Source organism: Dama dama, unplaced genomic scaffold (assembly GCF_033118175.1).
Source record: "Dama dama isolate Ldn47 unplaced genomic scaffold, ASM3311817v1 ptg000096l, whole genome shotgun sequence".
Taxonomy (NCBI): Eukaryota; Metazoa; Chordata; class Mammalia; order Artiodactyla; family Cervidae; genus Dama; species Dama dama.
In genome coordinates, this window is record NW_026870910.1 from 2,162,084 (window position 1) to 2,169,266 (window position 7,183).

Here is a 7,183-nt window from a genome sequence, read left to right on the forward strand (position 1 = left end):
CAAAAAGTGTCAAAAATATGAGGAGCATGAAACGGTCCGAAAAATAGGAGGAGAATGAAGCGGTGTTGAAAAACATGAAGAGCCTGAAAAGGTGTGAAAAATATGAAGAGCTTCAAAAGGTGTCAAAAATATGAGGAGCATGAAACGGCCTGAAAAATAGGAGGAGCATGAAACGGTGTTCAGAAACATGAAGAGCCTGAAAAGGTGTGAAAAATATGAAGAGCTTCTAAAGGTGTGAAATACATGAGGAGGATGAAACGGGCTGAAAAATAGGAGAAGCATGAAGTGCTGTGGAAAAACATGAAGAGCCTGAAAAGGTGTGAAAAATATGAAGAGCTTCAAAAGGTGTGAAATACATGAGGAGCATGAAACTCTCTGAAAAATAGAAGGAGCATTAAGTGTTGTTCAAAAACATGAAGAGCCTGAAATGGTGTGAAAAATATGAAGAGCTTCAAAAGGTGTGAAAAACATGAGGAGCATGATATGGTCTGAAAAATAGCAGGAGCATGAAGCGGTGTTGAAAAACTTGAACAGCCAGAAAAGGTGTGAAAATTATGAAAAGCTTCAAAATGTGGCAAAACTATGCGGAGCATGAAACGGTCTGAAAAATACGAGGAGACTGAAGCGGTGTTCAAAACCATGAAGAGTCTGAAAAGGTGTGAAAAATATGAAGAGCTTCAAAATGTGTCAAAAATATGAGGAGCATGAAACGGTCTGAAAAATAGCAGGAGCATGAAGCGGTGTTGAAAAACATGAAGAGCCTGATAACGTGTGAAAAATATGAAGAGCTTCAAAAGGTGTGAAAAATATGAAGAGCTTCAAAAGTGTCAAAAATGAGATGAGCATGAAACGGTCCGAAAAATAAGAGGAGCATGAAGTGGTGTTGAAAAAAAAGAAGAGCCTGAAAAGGTGTGAAATATATGAAGACCATTAAAAGGTGTCAAAAACATGAGGAGAAAGAAACGTTCTGATAAATAGGAGGAGCATGAAGCGGTGTTGGAAAACATGAAGAGCCTTAAAACGTGTGAAAAATATGAAGAGCTTCAAATGGGTCAAAAATGAGATGAGCATGAAACGGTCTGAAAAATAAGAGGAGCATGAGGTGGAGTTGAAAAAAAAGAAGAGCCTGAAAAGGTGTGAAATATATGAAGACCTTCAAAAGGTGTTAAAATATGAGGAGAATGAAACGGTCTGAATAATAGGAGGAGCATGAAGCGGTGTTGAAAAACATGAAGAGCCTGAAAGGTGTGAAAAATATGGAGAGATTCTAAATGTTTCAAAATGAGAAGAGCATGAAACGGTCTGAAAAATAAGAGGAGCATGAAGTGGTGGTGAAAAACATGAAGAGCGTGAAAAGGTGTGAAAAATATGAAGAGCTTCTAAAGGTGTCAAAAATATGAGGAGCATGAAACGGTCTGAAAAATAGGAGGATCATGAAGCGGTGTTCAAAAACATGAAAAGCCTGAAAAGGTGTGAAAATATGAAGAGCTTCAAAAAGTGTCAAAAATATGAGGTGCATGAAACGGTCTGAAAACAAGAAGGAGCATGAAGTGGTGTGGAAAAACATGAAGAGACTGAAAAGGTGTGAAAAATATGAAGAGCTTCAAAAGGTGTGAAATACATGAGGAGCATGAAATTCTCTGAAAAATAGGAGGAACATGAAGCTGTGTTAAAAACATGAAGAGCCTGAAAAGGTGTGAAAAATATGAAGAGCTCTAAAAGCTGTGAAAAATATGAGGAGCATGAAAACGTCTGAAAAACAGAAGCAGCATGAAACGGTGTTGAAAAACATGAAGAGCCTGCAAACGTGTGAAAAATATGAAGAGCTTCAAAAGCTGTGAAATATATGAAGAGTTTCAAAAGGTGTCAAAAATGAGATGAGCATGAAACGGTCTGAAAAATAGGAGGAGCATGAAACGGTGATCAGAAACATGAAGAGCCTGAAAAAGTGTGAAAAATATGAAGAGATTCAAAAGGTGTCAAAAATATGAGGAGCATGAAACGGTCTGAAAAATAGGAGGAGCATGAAACCTTGTTGAAAAATGTGAAGAGCCTGAAAAGGTGTGAAATATATGAAGAGCTTCAAAATGTGTCAAAAATATGACGAGCATGAAACCCTCTTAAAAATAGGAGGAGGATGAAGCGGTGTTCAAAAACATGAAGAGCCTGAAAAGGTGTGAAAAATATGAAGAGCTTCAAAAAGTGTCAAAAATTAGATTAGCATGAAAGGGTCTGAACAATAGGAGGAGCCTGAAGAGGTGTTGAAAAACATGAAGAGCCTGAAAAAGTGTGAAAAATATGAAGAGCTTCAAAAATATGAAAATTATGAAGAGCTTCAAAAGGTGTGAAATATATGCAGAGCTTCAAAAGTTGTCAAAAATATGAGGAGAATGAAACCATCTGAAAAATACGAGGAGCATGAAGTGTTGTTGAAAAACATGAAGAGCCTGAAAAGGTGTGACAAACATGAAGAGCTTCAAAAGATGTCAAAAATATGAGGAGCATGAAACGGTCTGGAAAATAGGAGGAGCATGAAGCGGTGTTGAAAAACATGAAGAGCCTGAAAAGGTGTGAAAAATATATAGAGCTTCAAAAGATGTCAAAAATATGAGGAGCATGAAACGGTCTGAAAAATAGGAGGAGCATGAAGTGGTGTTGAAAATCATGAAGAGCCTGAAAAGGTGTGAAAAATATGAAGAGCTTCAAAATGTGTCAAAAATATTACGAGCATGAAACCCTCTTAAAAATAGGAGGAGGATGAAGCGGTGTTCAAAAACATGAAGAGCCTGAAAAAGTGTGAAAAATATGAAGAGCTTCAAAAGGAGTGAAATACATGAGGAGCATGAAAAGGTGTTCAAAAACATGCAGAGACTTAAAAGGTGTGAAAAATATGAAGAGCTTCAAAAAGTGTCAAAAATTAGATTAGCATGAAAGGGTCTGAACAATAGGAGGAGCCTGAAGAGGTGTTGAAAAACAGGAAGAGCCCGAAAAAGTGTGAAAAATATGAAGAGCTTCAAAAATATGAAAATTATGAAGAGCTTCAAAAGGTGTGGAATATATGCAGAGCTTCAAAAGTTGTCAAAAATATGAGGAGAATGAAACCGTCTGAAAAATACGAGGAGCATGAAGTGTTGTTGAAAAACATGAAGAGCCTGAAAAGGTGTGAAAAATATGAAGAGCTTCAAAAGATGTCAAAAATATGAGGAGCATGAAACGGTCTGGAAAATAGGAGGAGCATGAAGCGGTGTTGAAAAACATGAAGAGCCTGAAAAGGTGTGAAAAATATATAGAGCTTCAAAAGATGTCAAAAATATGAGGAGCATGAAATGGTCTGAAAAATAGGAGGAGCATGAAGCGGTGTTGAAAACCATGAAGAGCCTGAAAACGTGTGAAAAACATGAAGAGCTTCAAAAGTTTTGAAAAATAAGAAGAGCTTCAAAAGGTGTCAAAAATGAGATCAGCATGAAATGGTCTGAAAAATAGGAGGAGCATGAAGTGGTGTTGAAAAAAATGAAGAGCCTGAAAAGGTGTGAATTATACGAAGAGCTTCAAAAAGTGTCAAAAATATGAGGAGCATGAAACGGTCCGAAAAATAGGAGGAGAATGAAGCGGTGTTGAAAAACATGAAGAGCCTGAAAAGGTGTGAAAAATATGAAGAGCTTCAAAAGGTGTCAAAATATGAGGAGCATGAAACGGCCTGAAAAATAGGAGGAGCATGAAACGGTGTTCAGAAACATGAAGAGCCTGAAAAGGTGTGAAAAATATGAAGAGCTTCTAAAGGTGTGAAATACATGAGGAGGATGAAACGGGCTGAAAAATAGGAGAAGCATGAAGTGCTGTGGAAAAACATGAAGAGCCTGAAAAGGTGTTAAAAATATGAAGAGCTTCAAAAGGTGTGAAATACATGAGGAGCATGAAACTCTCTGAAAAATAGAAGGAGCATTAAGTGTTGTTCAAAAACATGAAGAGCCTGAAATGGTGTGAAAAATATGAAGAGCTTCAAAAGGTGTGAAAAACATGAGGAGCATGATATGGTCTGAAAAATAGCAGGAGCATGAAGCGGTGTTGAAAAACTTGAACAGCCAGAAAAGTTGTGAAAATTATGAAAAGCTTCAAAATGTGGCAAAACTATGCGGAGCATGAAACGGTCTGAAAAATACGAGGAGACTGAAGCGGTGTTCAAAACCATGAAGAGTCTGAAAAGGTGTGAAAAATATGAAGAGCTTCAAAATGTGTCAAAAATATGAGGAGCATGAAACGGTCTGAAAAATAGCAGGAGCATGAAGCGGTGTTGAAAAACATGAAGAGCCTGATAACGTGTGAAAAATATGAAGAGCTTCAAAAGGTGTGAAAAATATGAAGAGCTTCAAAAGTGTCAAAAATGAGATGAGCATGAAACGGTCCGAAAAATAAGAGGAGCATGAAGTGGTGTTGAAAAAAAAGAAGAGCCTGAAAATGTGTGAAATATATGAAGACCATTAAAAGGTGTCAAAAACATGAGGAGAAAGAAACGTTCTGATAAATAGGAGGAGCATGAAGCGGTGTTGGAAAACATGAAGAGCCTTAAAACGTGTGAAAAATATGAAGAGCTTCAAATGTGTCAAAAATGAGATGAGCATCAAACGGTCTGAAAAATAAGAGGAGCATGAGGTGGAGTTGAAAAAAAAAGAAGAGCCTGAAAAGGTGTGAAATATATGAAGACCTTCAAGAGGTGTTAAAATATGAGGAGAATGAAACGGTCTGAATAATAGGAGGAGCATGAAGCGGTGTTGAAAAACATGAAGAGCCTGAAAGGTGTGAAAAATATGGAGAGATTCTAAATGTTTCAAAATGAGAAGAGCATGAAACGGTCTGAAAAATAAGAGGAGCATGAAGTGGTGGTGAAAAACATGAAGAGCGTGAAAAGGTGTGAAAAATATGAAGAGCTTCTAAAGGTGTCAAAAATATGAGGAGCATGAAACGGTCTGAAAAATAGGAGGATCATGAAGCGGTGTTCAAAAACATGAAAAGCCTGAAAAGGTGTGAAAATATGAAGAGCTTCAAAAAGTGTCAAAAATATGAGGTGCATGAAACGGTCTGAAAACAAGAAGGAGCATGAAGTGGTGTGGAAAAACATGAAGAGACTGAAAAGGTGTGAAAAATATGAAGAGCTTCAAAAGGTGTGAAATACATGAGGAGCATGAAATTCTCTGAAAAATAGGAGGAACATGAAGCTGTGTTAAAAACATGAAGAGCCTGAAAAGGTGTGAAAAATATGAAGAGCTCTAAAAGCTGTGAAAAATATGAGGAGCATGAAAACGTCTGAAAAACAGAAGCAGCATGAAACGGTGTTGAAAAACATGAAGAGCCTGCAAACGTGTGAAAAATATGAAGAGCTTCAAAAGCTGTGAAATATATGAAGAGCTTCAAAAGGTGTCAAAAATGAGATGAGCATGAAACGGTCTGAAAAATAGGAGGAGCATGAAACGGTGATCAGAAACATGAAGAGCCTGAAAAAGTGTGAAAAATATGAAGAGATTCAAAAGGTGTCAAAAATATGAGGAGCATGAAACGGTGTTGAAAAACATGAAGAGCCTGAAAAGGTGTGAAAAATATGAACTGCTTCAAAAAGTGTCAAAAATATGAGGAGCATGAAACGGTCTGAAAAATAGGAGGAGCATGAAGCGGTGTTGAAAAAAAGAAGAGACTGAAAAGGTGTGAAAAATATGAAGAGCATCAAAAGGTGTCAAAAATATGAGGAGAATGATCGGTCTCAAAAATAGGAGGAGTACGAAGCGGAGTTGAAAAACATGAAGAGCCTGAAAACGCGTGAAAAATATGAAGAGCTTCAAAAGGTGTGAAAAATATGAAGAGATTCAAATGTGTCAAAAATGAGATGAGCATGAAACGGTTTGAAAAATAGGAGGAGCATGAAATGGTGTTGAAAAAAAGAAGAGACTGAAAAGGTGTGAAAAATATGAAGAGCATCAAAAGGTGTCAAAAATATGAGGAGAATGAAACGGTCTCAAAAATAGGAGGAGTACGAAGCAGTGTTCAAAAACATGAAGAGCCTGAAAAGGTGTGAAAAATATGAAGAGCTTCAAAAGATGTCACAAATATGAGGAGCATGAAACGGTCTGGAAAATAGGAGGAGCATGAAGCGGTGTTGAAAAACATGAAGAGCCTGAAAAGGTGTGAAAAACATGAAGAGCTTCAAAAATTTTGAAAAATAAGAAGAGCTTCAAAAGGTGTCAAAAATGAGATCTGCATGAAATGGTCTGAAAAATAGGAGGAGCATGAAGTGGTGTTAAAAAAAGAAGAGCCTGAAAAGGTGTGAAAAATATGAAGAGCCTCAAAACGTGTCAAAAATATGAGGAGCATGAGACGGTCTGAAAAATAGGAGGAGCATGACGGGGTTCAAAAACATGAAGAGCCTGAAAAGGTGTGAAAAATATGAAGAGTTTCAAAAGATGTGAAAAATATGAAGAGCTTCAAAAGCTCTCAAAAATTAAATGAGTATGAAACGGTCTGAAAAATAGGAGGAGCATGAAACCGTGTTCAAAAACATGAAGAGCCTGAAAAGGTGTGAAAAATATGAAGAGCTTCAAAACGTGTGAAAAATATGAAGAGCTTCAGAAGGTGTGAAATACATGAGGAGCATGAAACGGTCTGAAAAATAGGAGGATCATGCAACAGTGTTCAAAAACATGAAGAGCCTGAAAAGGTGTGAAAAATATGAAGAGCCTCAAAACGTGTCAAAAATATGAGGAGCATGAAACGGTTTGAAAAATAGGAGAAGCATGAAGCGGTTGTGAAAAACATGAAGAGCCTGAAAACGTTAAAAAATATGAAGAGCTTCAAAACGTGTGAAAAATATGAAGAGCTTCAGAAGGTGTGAAATACATGAGGAGCATGAAACGGGCTGTAAAATAAGAGAAGCATGAAGTGCTGTGGAAAAACATGAAGAGCCTGAAAAGCTGTGAAAAATATGAAGAGCTTCAAAAGGTGTGAAATACATGAGGAGCATGAAATGGGCGGAAAAATAGGAGAAGCATGAAGTGGTGTTTAAAAATATGAAGAGCTTTAAAAGGTGTGAAAAATATGAAAAGCTTCAAAAGGTGTCAAAAATGAGATGAGCATGAAACGGTCTGAAAAATAGGAGGATCATGAAATGAAGTTGAAAAACATGAAGAGCCTGAAAAGC